The following is a 24,141-nucleotide window of genomic DNA, read 5'->3' on the forward strand; positions in this document are numbered from 1 at the left end:
ACCCGACACAACGAGCACAGGGTGACCGCCAATGCTATCGCTGTGGATTCGAATATCCACACAGAGGACCGTGCCCCGCCATCGGGCAACGGTGCATGAGATGCGGAATGGAGAACCACTTCCAAGTGATGTGCAAGGAACTACTACCGGAAGGGGGATCAACACGCCCACGACCTGCCCCTCGCATAATGGACGCACATAAAGAACAGCATCACCAAGTGGATAGGAACTTACCTCTCTTGCCATCATATCAACGCCCAAACACAGTGAGAGCTCTGGAGGGACTTCAGATTGAACCGGACAGGCAAGACCACGAACTATATGATGCCTATCAGGATGACTTCATGCAGGAACTAGAACGCGAAGACAACCGCAAAGCGGAAGCACCAGACATCCGGGAGCGCGACAGAGAGCCATACCCCTACGCCCCACCACATTATCCACCAGGTGGAAATGAACAGTCTCAATACCTGCAAGACGGCTACGACCGAGAGTATGTATGCCTTCTCAGTGTGGAGGAGGAGGACACTGCGGCTCCCAGAGTAACAATTCAAATGGGAAGAGCCCAAAACAGATTTATCGTTGACACAGGAGCGACGGTAAACGTCATGAATGAAGACATTTATCGTGAAATAGCTTCGGCATACCCCATCCAAGAGTCTAAGACACACATCTTCCAATGGGGCGCAGCCCAACCCATGACATCAAAAGGGAAATTCCAATGCAATCTACGGCACAGAGACATCACAGCAACCGCCACGATACATGTGATAAGAAGCCCAGCTATTGGCCGCTGCCTTCTCAGTTACAGGACAGCTAACGCACTTGCCCTGATTGACCTACATTATGACCAGTCGGAGGTCATTGAAGGACTACCACTACCATGCGAATCTGTCAGGGCAATGATAGACAGACCGTTGGCAAAAAGGGAACTCAAGAACACTTTCCCCAAACTATTCGAAGGAGTAGGAATGTTAAAAGGGCCAGGCATCAAACTACACATAGACAAAAATGTCAAGCCAGTTCCACAACACCCACGGAAAGTGGGTTTCCACCTCCAGGAACAAGTATCAAAGGAAATACAACTTCTCCTCCGGAATGACATCATAGAGAAAGCGGAAAGGCCAACACCCTGGGTGTCACCAATAGTAATTGTCCCCAAGGACAATGGTCGCCTTCGCATATGCGTAGACATGCGCATCCCAAATACCGCCATCCAGAGAGAAAGGCATCCAGGACCAGGATTGGAGGACATGCTAATCAGGTTAAACCAGGCGAGATTTTTCTCAAAACTTGACCTCAACCAGGGCTACCATCAACTCGTCCTGGATCCAGAATCACGGCCCATAACCACATTTGCGACGCATGACGGCCTGTTCCGTTATAAAAGATTACATTTCGGCATCTCATCTGCCGCGGAAATATTCCAAGAGACCATCAGGCGTCTCATAGCATCGAAGACGAATGCACTAAACTACAGTGATGACATCCTGATATTTGGGAAAGATCAATAACAGCACGATAGGGCTCTCAGAAACATCTGCTCCATCCTACAAGATGCAGGGCTAACACTGAATGAGTGCAAGTGTGTCATTAACAGAACAAGTCTCAAATTTTTCGGCCACACATTCTCAAACAACGGAATATCTGCAGACCCGGACAAAATAAAGGCCATCACTGATCTTCGAGCGCTGACGAACACAGCAGAGTTACGCTCGCTATTGGGAATGGCGGGATATTGTGCGCGATACCTTCCGAACTACGCCACAACGACTGACCCGCTCCGCAACCTCCTGAAGAAGAACCAACCGTTCATATGGGACGCACCCTGCCAGGAGGCATTCATAGCGATAAAAGAGGGACTTACCAACAACAAACAACTGGCATATTTTCATCCAGACTGGCACACCATCATCACAGTTGATGCGAGCCCGGTGGGACTGGGAGCCATCCTAGCACAAACTGACTCTGCAGACAACGGCCACCATGCAATAGTTGCCTACGCCAGCCGAGCCCTGTCACACACGGAAAAAGCCTACTCTCAAGCAGAGAGAGAAAGCCTGGCCGCGGTATGGGCGTGTGAAAAGTACCACCACTTCATCATTGGCCGGAAATTTACCCTAGTGACAGACCACCAAGCCCTCCTATCTATCTTTGGGAACCCCAGGACGAAGATGCCACCCCGCATAGAGCGATGGGGGATAAGACTACAGGAATACGATTACACCATTATCCATAAACCAGGAGGAGATGCAAACCCAGCGGACTATTTATCCAGACACCCTCTACAGGACAAAGATGACACCTTGGCACATGAGGCCACTGAATATGTCTTGTACCTATCGTCAAATGCCATGCCGCCCACCATCTCGACCACGACGTTCGAGGAAAGGAGCAAAGCCGACCCAACGATCACGGCCGCTATCACACTCACTCGCTCCAACAAATGGAGAGAACGCCACTCAAGCAGAACTGAAGAAGGAGGTGTAGACCAGAAAGAATTGGACCGGCTAGCCAAAGTAAAAGATGAACTTATAGCAACTGACCAAGGGCTGCTACTACGAGGAAAGAGGTTAGTAGCACCAAGAGACCTAAGAAAGACACTAGCAACGCTGGCACACGAAGGACACAGGGGAATAGACAACACAAAAAGGTTCCTCAGGAACTATGTCTGGTTCCCATATATGGACATGATAGTGGAGGGCATGCTCAGACACTGCAGACCCTGCCAACTGGCAGCCCAAGGACCAAACCCAAACCCCCTCCAACTCACCACGCTCCCAACGAGACCCTGGCAAAAGGTCGCAATGGACTTTTATGGACCCGTAGAAGAGGGAGGGTATCTATTAGTAATAATAGATGAGTACTCAAGATTCCCGTTTGTTAAGCAAACACCCTCGACATCCTTCACTGACAATGCACCCATAGTGGATGAACTTTTCAGCGAATGGGGCATCCCCAATGTCGTGAAGACTGACAACGGGTCCCCTTTCCAGGGACGGGAATTCGCAAACTTTGCAAAGCACCTAGGCTTCTCCCATCAAAAAATCACACCACTCTGGCCCCAAGCCAATGGGATGGTCGAACGGTTTATGGCCACGATCAAATTGACCCGACAAAAGGCAGTAGCGGAACAGACACCCCATCCGAAAGCCATCTGCAGCATGCTCCGAAGCTACCGGAACACTCAACATGACGCAACTGCAAAGCCACCCGCTGAACTCATGGTGAGATACCAACCCAGGACGCGTATCCCACGATGGGAGGACTACACACCGGAAGAAGACCTAGCCATCAGGGAACGCGACGCTGAGAAACGAAGGAAAGCCAAGCAATGGGCTGACACAAGAAGGAGAGCAAAGGAACAACAGCTGGAAGTTGGACAAACAGTACTGGTCCGACAAACACAGCGCAAGAAAACGGATACTCGTTACCATCCAGAGCCAAGAATAATTACAGCCATCAAAGAGCCCATGGTCACGGCAACTGGAGAACTAGGGGACATTACCCGTAACTCCTCATTCTTCAAGAAGCTATATCTGGAAGAACCTGAAACACCAGAGATACCCGACGAGAGCCTCAATGAGGAAGAGGAAACGGAACCCCCAATAGAGTCAAGCGGCGAGAGCCGAGAATCACCAGGGAGACCACCGAGGACGATAAAGAAACCGGTGAGGCTCATCGAACAGATGTAACTGGACTGTCATGATAAGTACGGGGGAGGTGTTACACATGAATAAAAAGACACTGCCCCTTTAAGGGCAGCCAAGGAGAAAGAGCGGGAGGAAAGACGGAAAGGGAGGGGCTGGAGGGAGGAGACGGCAGTTGGAGTTTGGAGGTGAATAAAGTTGGTTCACCGCGAATTTGGCTCCGTGTCATTTGTAGGCCTGAGTGCGTGCGTATGAGCGGGGTCCAACAGACAGCGGGCAGTGATGGGCTAACTGTTAGCATACGATTTAATGAGTCGCTGTCAGGGCGAAGCAGCTTACCCACTTCTGCAGGTCGCAACGCTCACCATACGGCTCCCATGAAATGGTTTATAATTATAATTGTTCTTTTACAATTTCTAAGTGCGGGATCGGGATTTGAACCTGTGTTGCGCTGCGTTGTTTTGCTTCCAAGACAAACGGGTTCCCCCTGTGCTATCCTTCCTCCCAGAGGGGTGAATGCAGTATTACCAAACGTCCAGGATAGGGCTACCACCCCTGACCTTGGGAGGGACGTCAGTTGCTTTAAGGATAAACGTGATTGTTATATGCAGTGCAGTACTCTTTGGTTGTTATGTCATTTTCATGTTCTGACACAGCTATTCTTATTGGACTCTGTGGTGTCTATCAATGTGGTTACATTTTCAAACTCTCACCTTCTCTGATGCAATGATGACTTCTCTGCAGGAGTACAGGAATCAGTGGTTTCTAAACTCCTACTCAGTCTCACACTACTACTAAACAGGCAGTGAATTTAATCTTAAAGCTAATGCAAGCAAATGTGAATGGTACACCTTCTTCGCAGAGCTTAAAATGAACTGAGTTCCTCTATTTTTAATCTTTACTGGTAACAGTTCCACTACTTTTACAACCATTTCCACCATTCTGAAATGCTTCTTTTGAAGAGAAAGTATACCTCTCAATTTTACTGCCACAGTTGAAGCTAAACTGAAATGTGCCTGGCCATACATTCACATAGCCAGGATGTCATTGCATCAAGGGAGGACTCTGACTGGCTTTAATTTAGCCTGGGGCAGTTGCAGGCGGCTCAGCTAACAATAAGAAGGAATCCCTCTTAACACCCCAATGTTGTAAATACTTATGTGAAGTTCAATGTCCACACACAGACCAGCTGTGGAGCCACAGTAGCAAGTCCAGGTAGCTTAATTGTACATAGGTACATTTATACACATCCAGTGACTCGCATGCATTTACCATATACATGGGAAGGTAGATATAGGCGAATGTAAAGTAGAACAAGAAACACCCACCAGCCATCCTCCCACATCCAGTTCAGACCCCCAACTGACATTCATGGAACTCACACTTCACAACTCACTCAGCATTCCCCTGAGCTGTCCATCATACACCAACATTCTATCAGCATGCAGTCATTGCCTGTGAGAGCATGCATTAATGGCCAGTGAGACAGAACAGGTCTAACTCACATCATAACCTCTCCCTTCCCACAGTCATATTCCACAATATTCCACAACATCTCCCTTTCATACAGAAGAACACACACACACCAGAAACAACATGCCCATCTAGATGCAACACCAGTCACACAGCAGTCTGCTTCCACACCTAGCAAACTTCCATCCAGAGCTACAGGATCTGCCACACCCTGCCACACCCTGGCACAAACACAAAGTGGGAACCAATGGAAAACAATGTATACACCAGAAGGCAGGGAAACGGGGTGGGGAAAGGATCAGCAATTACCCAACGCTGGACCAGGATGCAACATGCCTCGTCGGTGCAGAGCCTGCACGGAACAAACCAACAAACACACAGGGAGGGGGGTGCTGCCTATGCCAGGAACAGTAAGCACAGAAGGGGTACGTAATCCACACAATTTCCACCCTCAGAAACCAGACACCAGCTGTGCAATCAGCTCCCAATAACTATCCAGCCAGTCAATCCCAACAAGAGTAAAAACCATCAGAAAAACATATACACCCTTTTTACCAGACATCACCAAACAACCATATACACCCTTACATCAGACATAACCCGACACACACAAACTGCATTTAGCCACACAAGATGCACACACCTACATATAATAGATTGAGCAGGCGGTACTCCTGGAGGTACCACATTTGACCTTAATAATAACTTCTAACATTGTTGTCTACGAAAAAAAAACATACAAAAATAAACCATTGGCCAACATTTGTGCATGTAGCTATCTCAAGGACACATAACTTAGATCCACTTTAAATGCCCAAATTGCGTGCAGTCCGTGCATTTTTCCGTGTGCATATTCAAAACATTTTCCTATAACATTTTGTAATAGTACACAGAAAACCTTTATGCTTTATACTTTATACTTCATCCCTTCCTTCTACAAGGCCTAATTATACTATACACCCTTTTTTCCTTTAACTTCTCTCTGCTTCGAAACTAGTGGAAACTTCAGGGTCTTGCCCAATACGCTGCTGCTAATCAACCCCTGAGGCAATCAGAAAACCTATCTATCATCCGGATGCAAAACTCATTTTCTATGGATGCACCGTCATGGCACTTGGTAACCTAACAGAAAGTGCATTAAAACATTTTAACATAAAGCACATTTTCCTCTGACAGCCCTAGCGCCAACAAAACCATGAGGCACTAGGTATTGGGTGACAAACACATGTTATTGTTATCTGTTCTGAAATAAAAAACACAGGTGCATTCAAACATTTCCCTAACTGTAATATGAAACACATGTTCCTGTACCGGCCGTAGCACCAACAACACAATGAGGCAAGTATATGTCATGTGATCATACTTCAAGTAATCCCGTATTGTTAGGCCACAACACATAACGTTGCATCATAAGACAACGGCCCAAAACACAGTTCAAAATGATCACTTAATACTCCAATGCAATGCCCTTTTCAAAAATAAATGACACATTTTCCTAATGTACATACTGTGGATAGTGCCCATTAAACTTTATGAAGAACATTTTCTTTAGCAAAATCAAAATTCCTTTTATCCTCCCTCAAGTAACCATGCAGACCCACTAATAGGGCAAACATATCCAAAGTTACTGTGGGAAACTGTAATCATGTGTGGAAGGAAAAACCCAATAAAATGTTTCTTTCTCTGCATGGTGTTCAACACAATTGGAGTAATCTCTCATCTGATACAGAAGTTCGATAGCAGTGTGGGTTTCTAAACCATAGGCAGTTCAATATTCATTCGCATTATTCGTTTTTTGTTCTCACATTTTCTTATCCATTTGTACTGCATTCGTCATTTTTTTTTAACTGTGACCATTAATTCCGGCTTTCTTACCCATAGGCAGTTCAATATTCATTTACCATATTCGTTTTTTCCTTTCTTCCGTTAATTTAAGCTTCATTGCCCATAGATACTTCACTCGTCATTCATTTTTTTAACCGTGCACATTATTTCCATGAGAGCACCATATCCTTTGTGCAAAGATAGACCCTTTAAACAAAACTCATTCCTTAGCAGGGATATCCGTAGTGAAACTGTGAGGCGGCGACGGATGAAGCAATACCATTTCTCTCTACAGAATGCCTTCCGTGGTGTGACGTGAGCACTTCCTTGTTGCCTTTCCTTGAACACGTCCCCATCCGCTGGGAACGTTGGTGTTGCCATGGTGATGTAGCACCGTTGCCCTCGGCGCAGACGTCATCATTATGGAGCAGGCATAAGAGAGGGAAGAGCTCTGTGTCCACTCTGATGACGCTCACCAGAGAACCTTTGAAACGCTGACCTCACCACCTCAGAGTTGGCACCGGAGAGGGTTCCCCAGATTCTCGAACGCTGAACCCAGCGCGGCACCGACTCCCTCCAGGATATACCCACACGCAGCTGAGCCCCCACCATTAGTCAGCATTCAAAACAGTGCACTGCACATTAGAGTGGGGTAAGTCGAAACACATCGGGTGCCCGCATTCATAAAATGAAAATGATCTATTATAAAAGCCCCATATAAACACTGCCCGCCGGGTGCCAATATTCTCCATGGCGTCCATGGGGAGAGTGAACTGGATAGTCCAGCCCCTTTGATGAGTAGCAATTGCCCTTGAGATGGATGGGGATGCAGACCTTACTCATACATCAATAATAGAGCCGACTCAGGAAGTTGACAAAAGGAAGACTGTTTTAATATCAATTTTCTAAAACAGGGAGCATAAAGAACATCAACGCAATCGCTTGATCTTCAAACTCAAAGTACTTTAAGAAAAAATGTAACTTTTATAAGCAATATGTATCATCAATGATGTCTAAATCACATGTGTACTAATGTCATACTAGGTAGCAAACTACAGAAACCTATAAACATGGTCTATTGGCTCAGAGTGAACATCTAAGTATATGATCCATACTAGTCTAAAAAAGTGTAACTATGTGATTGGTTACTTAACATCAGGTGGGGCAACTAAGCCCTCCCCTAAAAATGACCACTATGAACGTCACCAAATACACAACGTCCCATTGGTTCACACAACTATAGGACCCCTAAATATGGAGGTCCTCTACAATCGATTTGCACACTCCCCCCTTCAGTATTTTTCCACCTGCGTTAGCAGCAAACAGGCTGGCCATCCAGATGCTGGTGAGATTGATTTAACTTTAGCTTCTCACCAATTAGCATATCAATCCATCATCACCTCAGTGTTCTACTGTCAATTAGGCCTTTGAAGCTAGTCCTTGAGAGTGTTCTTAGCTCTGAGAAAATTAGGGAATGAGAAGCACAGTCTGGCTCCATGCGTAGGTGTGACCACCTCGTTCGTCCAACTTCCTGCTTCCATATGACTAGAGACCATGGAATCGAGCCTTTTCATGCATTTAATATTATTTTCTAATGGACCTCTGACGCCTTCCTTGTTATGTTCATGCTTTCTGAACAGGAGTTTTGTTCTTTCACACGATTTTGTAACCAAAGTCAGTTCACTCCAGTTTTGATAAGACCTTGTCTGCTGAAATACACTTGTAATTCAATTTGCTTTTTAACTGCGACACACTGAAAATTAGGTCTTTTTGCTACTGTCCAGCCTGCTATAATACGTTAGTGTAAACATCCATAGTTCTCTCATTCCTATATATGTATACGTTGGCGCTTGCCACAGTCTATTCACTATAAGCTTAAAGATAGCTTCACGATTACTTTGCTGCTTGCGTTTCTCCTGCATCTGTACACGTGTAAAATAACTTGATATCTTCGTCTGTTTCTGTGGCATAAGCTTCTTCACCTTGATCCCAAGATGTCACTTATCCTTGAAACTTTCTTGATACCTTATAGAATATCTAAATTCTCTGGTCACTTCATCTCTTTCATGTATGTCATCTCAGCTCCGTGTGACATGCACTGGCAATGGTAAATGATGTTACTATTCATCCTTGTCGCTTATTGTCTCTGCTTCTTCAGGATTTCATTCAAATGGCCATCATATTTTCTTGTATGCAGATATGGTTTTCTCAATGGGTACTTTGGCTCCCTTATTCTCTTAGATACTGGCACTTTCACTGGTACTGGACGGAGTCCATACTATGCTCTTTGTCGATTCAACTGCTCCGTGTATGTTAGATACTCTGCCTTCTAATCTATAGGGAAAAGGAGCAGGACGGTTGAGGTGTGGGTATTTGGCTCCTTCTCTACACCCCCCCTCTGGGCGATTTATCGACCACTCTCACATCGTTCTTCACATCCAGATATCTTGGCCTGAAGAAAAGCTTCTTTGGAATCCATATCTTTATGACGCCTTCAGGCATCCTGCTGTTTTCACATGCTCATCTTCATTCCATGTTATGAATCTACATTGTCCACTTGGACTACAATAGATCCATCTTCCCGCATATTTCTTGTGATTTTTTGGATAAAGGAACTTTGTCCCCTCAGGTGCACGGATACTAGCCTTCACAAAGACTCTGATCTCTTCATCTGTCAGGTCTTTGGGCTTCAATCCTAATTCAACATTGATCATAATCTTCATCCCTATGGCTTCCTTTGCTGTCCTTTTGCATTGTGAGATTATTATCTTGATCACACAAAATCCAAGCAACACCAACACGATCAGGGCTTCAAGAAACTTGAACATGTTTGCCATCCATTGTGGAACCCATGAGAACATTGATCCAAACCAACTGTCATCAGCAATGTCTTCCACTTCATCTATCATATGGCCATGGAGTTTCGTCAGCATGTCTATGGAATCTGTCAACATTCCATTCTCGTCATCATGAAAAGGTGTAAATGTGCAACATGATTCTCCGATTTTTGCACAAACACCTCCATCCATTACTGTAATCATATCCAGGACGTATCTGTTCTGAAGAGTCATCAGTTTTATGGCTCTCATCTCTTCTCTGTTTGCATTGAATCCCTTTATTGTAGTGTTTATTGTCTGCAACAATTTCCATCTTGTAATTTGTAGCCACTTGGTATTTGCTCCAACTTGGATAGCTGGCATAACGATCAACGTGAACACAGATGAGGTCTGGCTAAACAGCCTGTGCTCATATGGTATGGCATCAAAAGCTTATATTGACTTATCTGAGAAATAGTTCTCTGTCTTCATCCGCTTAATCAGCTCCACAGATCTCTTCTTCCTCAGGTGAGCATCTGCTTTTGGGAAACTGTCAATGTGCAAATCACTTTTTGGAATCACCAATGCTGGAAGATGAACATTCACCAGTGTGCATATTCCTCCCCAGTCTGCAGGCAATCTGATATAAGCTCTGGCTCCACATGCCCAATAATGATCCATGATCACTGCAGTACCAATGTTCATCCTTGGTTCATCAATGATTTTGCCACAGTTGTGATTCTCTCCAACTTTTCTTGTGCCATTACTTCTGAAGCACAACTTTGAACTTTCCAATGGCACTATCTGCAATGGTCCTCCTCTGTCTTTGACCCATGTCAGTAGTTTAGCAGTGCTCTTCCACAGGGACTTGCATTACACGTGCACATTCCAAAAAGTCAATTCAGGAAGATCATACACCATCCACGCTCTGCAGATAAACACTCCTTCTTCCCAACCGTCTGGAGACAGCACAGATCCCCAGATCTGCATTTGGCCTCTGTTCTACAAGTGCTTGATGTTTTACTCAGTTTTTTTAGGACTGTCAAGCTTTTTATTCACCTTTCATCTGATTTCAGCTCCTATTATTTCTGGTTTTTCATATCTGATCACATGATTCATGGTCTGTTCTCTGTCTCTAGTCTTTTATCTTGCACATAGTCGTCTTCAACTGGATCTGCCCATTCAGTTGCCCACTTCATGTTTCCATCTCGTCCCATGAACTGGCCTCTGGTCTTGCAAAGTGCTAAGTGTGAAAGACAATGAGCTGTAAGGACATCTTTTTCGATAGCTATGAAGATTTTAGACTTCCCCATACTGTATCGCAGGAGTGCACACACAAAGCATTACTCATTCGAGGTCCTTCTTCCTACATATACTGATACCAAATGTTATTTCCTAAATGAGCTGCACTGTCCAGGTAATCATTTAGTTCAAAATCATCTTCTTGAGGATTTCTTTTAGTTTTCATTCTCCTCATGTGACCTTCCATAATCATATCATGAAGTGTACCAGCATAACTTCTTCTTTCTGGATCAATCATAGGCACATCTATCAGTGGACGGGTACACCTATCAGAACATTCAGAACATCTCATCTGCTCAGCAGCCCATTTAAAAGCTCCATGTGTGTGTGCCTTCTAGGCATTACCTTTGGGGAATTTATCACAGGACCAGGTGTGTTTGCATGAATTACCTGTATAGGCACATCATCTAGCAATCTCCTGTCTTGCCTGTCTTGCCAAGCCTGCTTTGTGTGTTCAAACAGAATTTCTACAACCTCTCTTGCATGTAAATGATTGATAATGGTACTTATCTCAGACTCAGGTAACTTGTCATCTTTCTTTGGAACAGGGATAACTACATAGGGCCTTGGGTGCCTAGTAGTTGCCACAATTGCTCCTTCCTCTTGCTCAGGAAGGTTCACTGGAGTCTTAGCTCCATGTACATCAAAGTGGTACAATGTGCGAACTGTGAGTGAAAGCAGTATTATTATGAACAAAATGCAACCATAAATGAGGCTTAGGTATGTTGATTTACAGCATCTATTTTGTGGACAACATGGACGTCCTTTTGCATCAGGCATTACAAAATTACTATTGATGCTGCCCATATTTATTTCCTAAGAAAGGAAAAAGTAATCTTTAATACATCAACATTATGCACTACTTCTGGAAGCTGCTGTCTTGTCTCAGCAATTTTGCCCTCGATCCACTGTCTGCTTACTGGATGATAAGAACAAACTCTTAATCTCTTTCTGGAACCAGTTTTTTAACCACATGAAATGTAAATGTCTCTCCAGCAAGAAGAAAACCGCTCTCAGTATGTCTAGACCAGTTCAATGACATACACAATCTCCCAGTCAATTCCTCAAATCTGTTTCAGTCCAGACGAAATGATGAACTTCTTTCAGCATGAAGCAAGAGTCTGTCTTCATCAGCATCCTCTCGATCTGTCCCTCGAAGGAAGGTTTCACACCACCGTCCTCTGGGTTAACTCAGAGAATAGACTCACTTGGATTATAATTCCTTCCAAGATCACATTCAAATTTGCATGTGTGAGCACATCCGTCTGTCTGCCAACAAGATGCGGGTACTCTTCAATTAGACGAAAGAAAACCCTTCTGACAAGTCTGTGTGCAGCATCAGTTGATAGGGGCATTTGTGCTATCCCCACTGTACTCAGGTAGCTGCAACACTTGCTCGATAATTGCTGTAAGTAGTCTCCTTACAATAGGACCATTCCTAGGATCTTGCAAGAAAGTACAAATATTTGAAGTTCTCCCCACAATAGCCAGATAAGAGCGCAGCACATAAAGAAAAACTTCAAATATGATCCTTGAAACATTGTCATTTGATAACACCATGGGCAAATCCGAACAAAAACTCAGTGTGGAACGAGTCGGGATACTGCACTCTTTTCCAATTGTCAAAACCACGATCAGAATCTGCCATATTTCTATTCTTATCAAGGCTTAAGCATGCCTCAGTCCAAAGTTTTTAACAAGCTCCTCTGTGTCTTAAAAACAAACAATTTTTCTTTCACCCTGAAATGACAGCACAGAGTGTTCGCATCAACTTCTCAGATGGCTAAAAGAGTGTCCCGAACCAAGACACTGTCCAATGAACTCTTTCTTTAATTGACAGCTTGTGCATCCTTCTTCCTCATCATAGATCTCATCTGCACATGCTGTGGTTCTTCCCCGATGCTTGTACTTGCTTCTAGTTGGGGTGCGGGCAGAGGGGTTTTTCCAGCAAAGATCTTGACATCGGCCAGAAAAATCCAGGTGTGCCTGCCCTGCACTTTGACAGCAGACAGTGTGATGTCTTCCACAATGAACGGACCGTTTGTCCCACTTTTTCCTTGTGTGGTTGTGAATTAGGACCGCATCTCTGGGGAAAAGTTGGGGAACACGAAATTCTTGAGATTCACTTATTGAAGCATCTCCTTCTGTGTTCTGTACTGCCCTGCACCCTTGTCGCTGCAACTGTCCTGAAATGACAGAAATACTGGAAGTCATACAGTTCAAATAATCACACAATTCCATTCCAAACAAATCTGCAGTTGGCTGAGCATCACTACTAACTCTGGATGGAGGCATTAGGGGTGTTCTCATTCGCCTCCCAGTCACAATCTCGTGGGGCGTGAGATGGTGGTCAGAACCCGGTTGGTTCCTTAAAGCATATATTGCCAGTGGTCGGCAATGCAACCACCCTTTCTTCATGGTAAGCTTCAACTTGGCTATCCTCTCCTTGAGCAGGCCGTTGAGCCTCTCACAGATCCCATTTCTTTGCAGATGATAAGCCGAAGAAAACTTGTGCTTTATACCAAGCAACAAGCTGATCTGCTCAAATTTCTGATTTACCAAATGTGCGCCATTGTCTGACTTCATTAATTCACGTACTTCCCATCTGTGAAACACTTCTCGCACTAAAAATGTAGCTGCACAGATGGAATCTGGGTGTGTACAGGGACCTGCTTCAATCCACCTTGAAAAGGGACACACTACAACAATCATATATCTATATCCATTACATACTTGTAATGGATATAGATTACATACTTGTATCATATTGACATAATCGATATGCAAATGCTGAAAGGGGCCAATGGGTCTCGGAACAACCCCCCAACTCTGTGCAGTGAATGCCCAGCCATGAATATTTGACAGACTGTACAATTTGTCATAATAAATGCAACATTCTCTAACAGGTTTGGTACAAACCAATCTTCAGCAATCATTGCAGCAAGGTTCTCCCTAGTTGTGTGTGCGGGGTAGTGTAGCTGTTGCAGTGCCACCCTCAATAAGGCTATAGGCATCACCGGTTTACCAGTGCTGTCTTGTCGCCATAATGCTTCAGATGGGATTAAAGAACACTCTCTTCATGTCCACAAATCCTTCTCATCTTGAGGTGCTTCCACCTGAACCTCCATAAGCTGTGTTCTTGACAGATCACTATATTTTTCAGAGACATTCATCAACACAACCACATCAAGTGTTTCGCAAGTCATTATGTTTTCTGAGCATGCAGCGACTTTGGCTTCATCGTCTGGTTCTTGGTTACTGTGTGAGATAGAATGTGCCCTTTTAGTGTGAGCTGCGCATTTAAAGATCTCAATGGCCACTGGGAGTTGCAGTGCCTTAATAAGCCTGTCCAATAAGGCAGTGTGCTGCACTGGTGTGCCATCCGCTCGGAGGTAACCCCTCCTTTTCCAACGTGCTAATCCTACTTGCACCATTGACATCACATAGGCAGAGTCACTGTACACTGTTACTTCCTGGTCTGCATGATTCTCGAGCACGACTATCAGTGCCACTAACTCTGCAGCCTGTGCTGAATAGTGAGACGGGAGTCGTGCACTTACCAATGTCTGAAACTCCCCATTGGCTGTGTGTTTTACCACAGCAGCACCCGTATATCTCCGTCCATCATTTTTATCATTTCTCACCGTCAATAAAAACAATTTCTCCACCTGTCAAGGCATTTTCTTTTATCCTAGGGATTTCATCATAGAACTCTTCGTAGTTTGAACAATCATGCGCATGCTCATTCCCTGCCTCTGGTTCAGCTACAAACATGGCAGGATTTACTACTCTACATTGAACTATTTTGATCGCTGGATTCGATATGACTACCTTGTAGGTAGAAGCCCTTTGAGAGGTCAATGTCCCTTTCGGCTTCTCTAGAATGGCAAATAGTGCATGCTCTACAAATAACGTCATGGAACATCTCATCAATATGCTTGCAGCTTTCTCTATGGCGAACGTGGTGGCAGTCCAAGAATGTTCGCACGGAAAGTGACCCCTCATTACTGGGTCCAAAATCCCACTGTAATTTGCAAGGGGCTTGGACCCCAATGTAGTTCTTTGTGTACGGACTGCTGTCATAAAAGTGCCATCTGTATGCGAGAATAAAAAGAATTCCTCAGCATAATTAGGAATCCCTAAAACTGGAGCTGTACCATTGCTTTTTTCAGCTCTTCAAACGCTTCTTCCATTTCCTCAATCCACACAATTTTTCCCTGTGTTGCATGTGCTTTCTTTAAAGCCTGCAATAAATGCCTTATATATGAGCTGTAGTCAAAGGCCCATGCTCTGATATAATTACATAATCCCCAAAATCTTTGCATGTGCTTTATCGTATGCAGCTTTGATGTTTTTAAAATAGCCTCAGCTCTCTTAGGAGTGACCTTCTTTCCTTCATGTGACACCAATTGGCCAATTTAGAACACTTCTTGTTGACAGTACTCTAACTTCTCTTTGTCAACTTTATATCCTTTGTTAGTGAGTATAATCATCAGCTGAATAGAATTGCATCTGCACTCTTCCTCTGAAGTGCTGCAAACCAAAATGTCATCCATGTATTGCAGGACAACACTTTCCAAATCAATAATGCTCAAGTCCATCTGCAGGACTGATTTGAAAATCGATGGAGACTCACAATACCCCTGAGGCAAACGAGTGCCTTTCAGATGTGTTTGTCTGAACGTAAATGACACAAGATCCTGCGAGTCTTTGTGCAATGGGATTGAGAAAAACGCATTTTTCCAATCAATCACAGTGAAATATTGTGCTCCACAGGCATATTACATAGAATTGTAGACGGGTTAGGAACTAGAGGGAACTCGGCTTCTACAATCTGGTTTATCAGCCTAACATCTTGAATTAAACGCCATGACCCCACCTTAGATTCTTTTTTTTTTTTTAATAGATTTTTATTGATTTTTCAACACAAACAACGATACAAACCAAACAGCAGTGCAATAAACAATATTCCAATAAACATTTAACCATTAGTGCGCACTACTCCCCTGATCCCTCCCCCCTCGCGAGCCATTTTCCATGTCTTGTTCCGCTTCTGTTGCACATGAGCGAGCATCGTCATCATCTGGATCTCCCGAAACCCCTGTCCCGAATATGCAGGATATCAATGTCTTCCATGCCATCAAAGAGCCCAGTTCCTCCTCCCAAGACATACAACTCGCCTCTTGCCACACCGCTGTCTCAGCCTCCGCCCATTTCTGTAGGTCATTCCACCACACCTCAACCCGTGGCTTGCTACATTTTTTCCAGCCCATGGCTATTCGTCGTTTGGCCAGCACATACGCTAAGTCTTTCAGTTTGCTTACATGTTTCTGCTGCCGAGGTCTGGGAAACCCACCCAGAAGGCATGCCCAGGCGGTGTCTATGGCAAACGTGACCCCTCTCTCTCTCAGCTTGCGCGCCGCCTCCCTCCAGAACCCCTCAATCACTGGGCACGCCCAAAACATATGCGTCATGTCCGCATTTTCTTCGTCACATTTGGGGCACGCCTGTCTGCCTGCATTCCGAAATTTGGATATCCTCAGAGGGGTCATGTACGCTCTGTGCGTGACGTACAGTTGTATTTGCTGCAGTCTGGCATTTCGAGACACTTTCCTGTGGTACCCCAAAGCCCGTTCCCACATCCCATCTCCCATTTCGATCCCCACCTCACTCTCCCATTCCAATCGTAGGCATGTCAGTTCCTTCCCAACTTTCGACATCACCATCTCATACAGCCTAGAAATTTCATGTCCCCCTTCCGTTGTATCATATATCCCCGCCATCGTAACCTCCGATTCGTCTGCCATGATATTCTCAGGCCACAGTTCCCGTATTTTCTTCCCCAATCTGTGGTATGTAACATATTGGCCTTCGTGCAATCCAATCTCCTCGCTAAGTTCCACAAACCCCTTAATAGCACCCTCCTGCCACACATCGCCCAATGTCACCAACCCCACCGATTCCCAGTAGGTCCTAATAATCTCCCTCAGCTGTCCATCCACCCCCGCCAGGGCAACCAGTGGAATTTGCGGAGAACACGGAAGTGGGTCACCCATCATTGTACATGCCCGTCTCCACACCTTCCACCCCAGCTTCACCATCGCCGGGTACCTTCTTGTGACAGCCTCGGGCAACCAAATGACCTCCTTTAAGAAAAATGGGGCACAGTCTTGCCCGAATAGTCTGAATTCTGGGGTCTCTTCGTCGGACAGCCATTTAGACACAAACTGTAGTTGGCTCGCTATGTAATACGCCTCAAAGTTTGGGAGTTTGACTCCCCCTTTTTCATGAAAGTTCTGTAGCTTCCAGAGCGCTACTCTGTTACGAGTACCATGCCACAGAAACTCTCTGCAAACCCCATTTATTTTAGTGAAAAAACCCTTAGGGATCATGTATGGGATGTTGCTAAAGTAATGTAGCAGCCTAGGCAGAACTACCATCTTGATCATCGCCCCACGCCCCATCATCGCTAGGGGCAACTTCTGCCAAAAGCTCATACATGCGCGTATCTTCTCAACAGCCATCTCTGGGTTGCGCTTGTATTCTTCCTCCACCGTGTGGTAGATATCTATTCCCAGGTAACGAAATGTATTGACTGACCAGGGCACCTGGAGCACCGGCAGCCGCTCCGTGGGAACACCCCTATAGCAGCCCAACGGGAAAATGTACGATTTCTGGGGGTTGACCGCTATGCCCGACAACCTCGCATATCTCCCCATCACGTCCAGGATATATTGTAAATTCTCCTCCGGATGACTCAAGTACAATAACAAGTCATCCGCATACAGGGATATCAGATGGTTTTCTCCCCCCACCTCAATGCCCACGATATCATACTGCTGCCGCAAGTACAGTGCCAGAGGCTCCAGGGCCAAGATATACAACATCGGGGACCAAGGACACCCCTGTCTAGTGCCTCTACTAAGCTGCCATCTCTCGGATATAATCATGCCCGTCCGAACTCTAGCCAGCGGAGCGCTGTACAGCAGCTCCGCCCATCTAATATATCCTGGTCCCAGTCCGTATTCTCTCAAGGCCGCCAGCAGCCACTTCCAATTAACCGAGTCGAAGGCTTTAACAGCGTCCAACGACACTATCGCCATTTCCCCATCACTGTTAGATCCCATTTCAATCACCCGGTGGAGTCGTCTATGGTTTTGGGCAATGTTTCTCCCCGGGACATATCCCGTTTGGTCCGGGTGTACCAGTTTGCCTATCACCCTCCGCAGTCTGTTGGCCAGGACAGCCGTTAGTATTTTGCTGTCCTGATTCAGCATAGATATTGGTCTGTACGACCCACAACTATGCCCGGGTTTATTAGGCTTAGGGAGCGGTATAATAATCGCTTCCCTGAGCGATTCCGGCAACCTCCCCTTCTCGAACGCCTCATTAAGCATATCAAGCATCGGGGGGAGTACTTCCGCTCCAAAAGTTTTATAAAATTCACTGGGCAGGCCGTCCGTTCCTGGGGTCTTGCTAGTGGGTAGCTGCCGGACGACCGCCTCCAACTCCCCTAGTGTTATTGGGGCATCTAGTTCCTCTCTTTCCTCCGTGCTTATCCTGGGCAGCCCGATATCTTGCAGGGTCTCCAACATTTCCTCCCGGTCGCCGCCACCTGGATCCCCATACAATGCTTTATAGTAATTTACGAATTCCTCATTGACACCCTCCTGGGTATTTATCTGCTCCCCATCCTCTCTAATTATTGTCCTAATCGGGGGCCTCGGGGTTTCTCTTTTATATAACCATGCCAAAAGACGACCCGTTTTATCTCCTCCCGCATGTTGCCTTTCAATATACTTTTTGTAATTTAGATTACAGAGCCTCCCCCAATGTTCTGTACACTGCTGCTGCAGTTTAAGCACCAGTTCGTTATCTATATGCTCGCTCTTCAGCACCTTTTCCAGCTCTCTCTCCGCCTTCTGTAAATCGACCAGGGCCCCATTCTGCAAACCTTTCGATTTAGCAATCGCCATCCCTCGTACCACAACCTTAAAGGCCTCCCACAGAGTTCCCGCCGAGTCAACGCTGCCAGTATTGGTATCGAAATAGCTAACTATTTCCTCCCGCATGTCTTCCCTAAAAGCCTGGTCTTTAAGCGCCTCTGCGCGCAGGCGCCACGTTGGGATCCGCGCTCTGGGGTGGCCATATTGCCATCCCACCACCATAGGCGAGTGGTCCGAGAGGACCCTCGCTCTATATTCCGCACTAGACACATCCCCCAAGACGTCCGACGTGGCAAAAATATAGTCTAGCCTAGTGTGCAACCGCTGCGGGGCCGAGTAATGCGAGTACTGTCTCTCATTGGGGTGCTTGGTCCTCCACACGTCATCGAGCTCAAAGTCCCGCAGCAGCGTCCGCAGCCCCCGGGCTGCCGGGGCGGGCCTAATCACCTTATCATCGGATCTGTCCATCCCCGGGTCTAACACACAGTTAAAATCCCCTCCCCAGAACACCGCACTCCCCACACACCAACTCAAGTTGGTACTCATGGTCCGGAAGTACTCTGCCGTGCCCTGGTTCGGGGCATACGTGTTCACTACACACATCTCTCTGTTCTCGACTACCCCTCTCACCATAGCCAGACGCCCCTCAGTATCCACACGTTCCTGCTGCAGTTGAAACGGGACATGCGGCGCCACCCAGATCAGCACGCCTCTAGCATAAGCTGAGTACGCGGATCCTACCACCGTTCCACCCCACTTTTTCTTCACCAGCTCTAATTTGTCTCGGGTCAAATGCGTCTCTTGCAGTAATGCGACGTCTATCTTTTGTCGCCTCAAGTACAACATAACTTTGTTCCGTTTAAGATAGCTATTGAGGCCCCTGACGTTCCATGTCAACAATTTTAGCTCCCCCATGATGTACTGATATCTTGCACTCTCCCCCCCGACCATCCCTGCTCGTTTATGCTATCCAGAAGTCTCATCCAAAATCTTCCCTCAGGGCTCGCAATCCCGTTCAAACCTCCCAACACTATGTACACCCCAACTGCCCCCCCACCCCCCATTCCCCCTGCCCATCCCCTCCCCCCCAACTCCCACCCCAACTGTTGCCCAGCTCCATCCCGGGAACTCAGGCCCCCCCACATCTAGTTCCGGCTGTTACACACAGAGCCCAGTAGGGTAAAGTCGCCCTAGCGGCCACTTAACTAAGAAATACTAAACGGGGGTGAATGGACCAGCCCTGAAAGGCTCCCATGTACGACAACAATTACAGTGCAAACAGTGCATTTAACATCCAGTTCCAGGCCCGACCTCCCCAGGCCATAGCAATAACTATAGTCAAGTCCCATAGTCTCCGGCAACACCCTCTCTCGTCGTAGAGCACTTATCTCTCATTGCCACCTTCATCCGCCCGGACCTCCGACTCCTGGGGGCTGCCCTGCATGTCCAGCCAACCCATGGCTTCCTCCGGTGACTCAAAAAACAGGGATCTATTATTGTGGATCACCTTTAATTTGGCCGGGTAGAGGAGCATATATTTCTTCCCTGTCTCTCTCAATCTTCTCTTGACCGCCCCGAAGTTCATCCGACTCCTCTGCACCATCATGGTGTAGTCTGGGTAGGCCGTTATAGTGGCCTCCCCCCTTTTGATGGTTCCTCCTTTACGAAAATGCTCTAAAATCCTTTCCCGGTCACGGTAGTTAAGGATTTTGGCTATCATTGGCCTGGGCGGACCGCCCGGTGGAGGCCTCCTAGCCAATGCTCTATGTGCTCGCTCCACCGCAAAACCCTGCGACAGCGCACCCCCGGTGATCTCTTGGAGCAACATATTTTCAATGAAGTCCGTGGGGTTATTACCCTCCAATCCTTCCGGGATGCCCACAACACGGATATTGTTCCTTCGGGCGCGCCCCTCCGCTTCTTCGGCCCTGTTCTCCAAGTTGCGTACTTTCTGTTCCAAAATCTGCAGGTCGGCCTTGTGTGAGGCACAATCTGCCGTGTTGGCGCTGCCCTCCTTTTCCAGACTCTCTGTGCGCTCCGATAGGGCCTTCACATCCTGTCGAAGTAGGTTCACCTCCTCCCGAACTTCTCCGACTTTGAGGTCGAGCGCTGTTTTCAGGTTCGCCACCACCATTTCAAGCTTGGCCTCCCAAGCGCTTTTCAAGTCCGCTTTCAGTTCAGCGAGAGCAGCTAGCACGTCCTGGTTTGGGCTAGCCGCGGCCATGGGTGGCTTCTCCTTGGTCCGAGCACTCTCTGGGCCCGTCGGTGTCTTGGTAAACTCGTCCAATGTGGGCTGTTTTGCTCTCTGTCTGACGGCCTTATTCGCCATTCCACAGCCGCTGTAAGCCGTGGGCCCGTACACGCGACCCCGTCGTAGGATCAGCCACTATCCGAGTGTCCCCTAAAGGTCAGGGCTAAAGCACATAGTCCGTTGCACCAGTCAGCTCAGGCGGGTCCTAGTGCCGACCGCCGACCGTCGCCGACCGTTTCCCAGGCCCGCGTTAGGTCATCGGTGCCCACAGAGACGCGCTAACGCTCTCCCAAAGGCTTATCTGTATCTCCACGGCCTGCACCGCCCACGTCGCCGCCGATCACCGCGAGGGTGTTCCTTTCAACGCGTTTGTGTCCCCTCCATTGTCCGGTGTGGCCGCCATTTTCACTCCGTCCGGTCCGCGACTCCAGGAACTTCGATGGCATTTATCTACCGTTGCCGGGCTTGTGGAGGTTTCAGCTCTTCCATAGTTGTGCAGCTCACATTCATGGACAGGTACACTCGTTTCTGGCCTGCGGGAGTTAGTGCCAATGCACTATTGCACAGGATGGATGTAGGATCTCCGGGAGCTCTCCCAAGAGCGCGTCCTCTCACATGGCTTCCAAGCCACGCCCCCCCCCACCTTAGATTCTTTGATAGGGTACACTGCGGTATTACATGGTGACTCTGACATCACTAAGATGCCCTGATCCATCATCTTAAAAATACCTTCATCTGCTTCTCGAGAAATGGGATACTGTTGTGCTCAAGGTAAAATTGCTCCTGGTTTCAGTTTAAAGGATAGTTCCGGGACTTTTTTTTTATTGTTCCTATGGTTCGGCCATGTGTTTTTAAGCATAAATCGGTAGATCGTACAAAACCTTCCTATGGACCTTACCCGACTTTTCGTCCATTAACGCACTCGAAAACATCCGCCATTTTATGATAATCCTATCATTTCCCCCCATCGCCCTGGCTCACCTGCTTTTGCGGCACTAAATCAAATCCCCCGCCCCTGAGCCTGACATCAGCAGACACGTACCGCCCATTTCCCGTTTCGTGTCAACAATCGCTGCGCCTCAGCTAATGAAGTGTCGCCATGGAAATGGCAGGACGCCTCTTTCCTCAATAAGTATAAACAGACCGTTTCACAACACACAGCAGCAGATTTTCGAATCCATTCCTCTCTCTGTGTTACTTTGAGTATTCTGTGACTCGTTTCTGTGCTCTGGTCAGCTACCTTCGTTGATTGTAGCCCGTGTGAACAGATACCAGTACCACCGCTATAAATTATTTTACTTTCTTTACCACATAATGGCTACAATAATGCCATATATGTACGAGCCCGAGTACACCGAGGAAGAACTACTGGAAAGGCAAGCACGCGAAAACGATGGGGATTCGGACGGCAGTTGGGAGGACCAGTCAACGGATGAAGAGCTTGGACCATGTCTCATGGACGGCATCTCCACCTGGTGCACGTGCAATCGGTGCGAGCTAATGCCAACTGAGGAGGAGAACTGCTGCTGCCGAGAAAACTCGGGTTGCCTGGCCTACATTTCGGAAGGCGAGCCAAGTCCGCAATGCATCACCGAGCTGCCAGAGTTCAGGGAAGCCTGCCTCTCACGGACCGTGTTGAGGATGATGATGGTGCTTATGCACGAACTTCGCGGCACTGTTCATCCGCGTAATCCGAGTAACGAGTAAGTATACTCTGGTTGTGATGTCAGTGATGCCACTACTATGTCATGGTCGTCTCCCACACATAAAATTACATCTACATATCATTCGAATGCATGTAAATTGGTTCCATATTGTGCATTTTCTAGATAGAGTTTTTTTCAAAGCAGAATGACATTTTTTACCTGAATCGACAGTGATAAGAAAGTTTTGTCATTTTAATACAGTTTGCATCTTTCATTTTCACAGGTGGTACAGGCTGGTGGCCTATCGTTGCTTCATTTGGTGGCTTCACGGGAGGCTCGGACACCGCGTTCGGAGAGTAATACCTGCCTGTGCGGTACTTGCCATTAGACAACATTTCCCCAGCGACAGTGGACAATACCGCGGATTTTCCCTGGATGTGCTGCAACCGCAAATTTACAATGTGTAATGTTTATTACTTATGTTCAATTGAAATTAAGATCCAAAATAAAACCCAATATATATTTTAACAATGGTTGTTTTGATTTGTTCAAGCGTTGGCAATAAAAGGAAGGCCGTTGTATTTTATTGATACAAAACATGGTTATAGGTAAATATGGTTGATCATAATAAATCATCCTTTTGGGCACCGGGTACAGAGATGACCACCTCTGGCCCGTGCCGCCTTGCCACCACAGGCATCCAGGGTCTCCAGGGTGAACTGCACCCATATATTCTCCTGGGAGGGTGAGGTATTTAAAAACTCACCCCCTGCCTTCCATGTACTAGATCCTGCAGCCAGCCTCTTACATGCAGTTAGATGGCCTCTCCTTGGTGAGGCCCTGCGGCAAACGAGTCTTGTCTGCACGACCACCGCCCCAATCCACCCCCCCGCCCTATCAAAGGCAGTTTGCACCGGGGTACTTGCGCTGGCAAGTGGAGCTGTCAGGGAGCGATAAAGGCCAAGAGGTGCCAAAGACCATGTACACTTCAAAGTGGTCTATAGAGCATGGGTTGTTGTTCCCATGTCTACCTCCAGACCCCGTGTCTCCTGCCAAGCATCCCCCCTCACGCTGGACGGCTCCCTGCAATCCACATAAGTGTGTCTCCATTCACGAGTCTTCCTGTGTCTTGTCTGCACGACCACCGCCCCAATCCACCCCCTGCCCTATCAAAGGCAGTTCGCACCGGGGTACTTGTGCTTGCAACTGGAGCAGTCAGGGAGCGATAAAGGC

The sequence above is a fragment of the Ambystoma mexicanum genome, chromosome 10 (genome assembly GCF_040938575.1).
Source record: "Ambystoma mexicanum isolate Mex_15411 chromosome 10, UKY_AmexF1_1, whole genome shotgun sequence".
NCBI lineage: Eukaryota > Metazoa > Chordata > Amphibia > Caudata > Ambystomatidae > Ambystoma > Ambystoma mexicanum.